This window comes from Pteropus vampyrus, unplaced genomic scaffold (assembly GCF_000151845.1).
Source record: "Pteropus vampyrus isolate Shadow unplaced genomic scaffold, Pvam_2.0 Scaffold79, whole genome shotgun sequence".
Taxonomy (NCBI): domain Eukaryota; kingdom Metazoa; phylum Chordata; class Mammalia; order Chiroptera; family Pteropodidae; genus Pteropus; species Pteropus vampyrus.
In genome coordinates this window covers 4,427,584-4,429,010 of record NW_011888860.1, presented here as the reverse complement: position 1 = coordinate 4,429,010, position 1,427 = coordinate 4,427,584, and positions in this window count along the sequence as shown.

Genomic DNA, 1,427 nt, shown 5'->3' with positions numbered 1-1,427 from the left:
CCTGCAAAGTATCTGTTGAGAAATCAACTGACAGTCTTAGGGAAGCTCTCTTGTAGGTAACTAACTGCCTTTCTCTTGCTGCTTTTAAGATTCCCTTTTTGTCTTTAACCTTTGGGATTTTAATTATGCTGTGTCTTGGTGTGGTCCTCTTTGATTTCATTTGTTTGGGACATTCTGTGCTTCCTGAACTCGTATGTCTATTTTCTTTGTCAAGTTAGGGACGTTTTCAGTCATTATTTCTTCAAATAAGCTTTTTAACTCCTTCTGGTATCTCTATGATAAGAATGTTGGTAAATTTAATGTCCCAGAGACCCCTTAAACTATCCTCATATTTTTGGATTTTTTTCTTTTTGTTGTTCTGATTGGGTCTTTTCTGCTACCTTATCTTCCAAATTGCTGATTTGATTCTCTGCTTCATCTAATCTACTGTTAATTCCCTCTAATGCATTCATCATTTCAGTTATTGCATTCTTCATTTCTGCCTAGTTCTTCTTTATGTTTTCTGTCTCCATTTTTATGTTTCCTAGCTCTTTGTTGAAGTTCTCCTGAGATCTTTGAGCATTCTCATAAACTGCTTTGAACTCTGCATATGGTAGATTGCTTGTATTCATTTTATTTAGTTATTTTTCTAGTGTTTTGTTTTGTTTTTCATTGGGAACATGTTTCTTTGTCTCCTAATTTTGGCAGCCTCTCTGTGTTTGTTTCTATATATTTAGTAGAGTTCCTTAATCTCCTGTCTTGGTAGAATGGCCAGAATGGCCTTATATAGTAGGGGTCCTGTGAGGCCCAGTGGTATAGTCTCTCTGGTCACCTGAGCCGGGTGTGTTTCTTGTATTAGTTGAGTGTGCCCACCTGTAGTTGAGCTTTGATTGCTGTTTACACATCAGTGGGAAGGACTAACCCTCAGGCTGATTGGTTGTGAGGACTGGCCATAACTTATCTAAAGAGAAGGATTTGCTTTAGCAGGGCTCTGATGCCTGCCAAGTCTGCTCTTTCAGTGTGTCATTTCAGTGTGTAGGCGATTGGGTGGTGCTCTTGTGTAGTATGAAGCTGGCCACTGGATGTATTGGTTCTGAGGTTTTTTGTGAGGACCTCTGTTGCAGGTCAAGGTCAGCTGCTGCCTGTGCCCTGCCTGGGGCCACTTAGTATGAGCTGCAAAGGGATTTGCAGATGTCTGCCACTTTTGCTGGGCTTTACGTTGCCTGGAAGAGACTAATCTGTGACCTGAGGCCAGATGCTGATAATGCCAGGTTTGGGGACTACTGAATGAGAGGTACAGGGCATGTCGTAATCAGATGCTGCTTTTTGTAGGTTTATGAACCTGTGGGAGATTTTAGGAAAGTCTGCAGAATGAACCAAGATTTCTCATTTGTGTGGAAAAGCCATTGTAAGTGGCTTGGGTAGACCCACAGTTGGTTGGAGCAAAG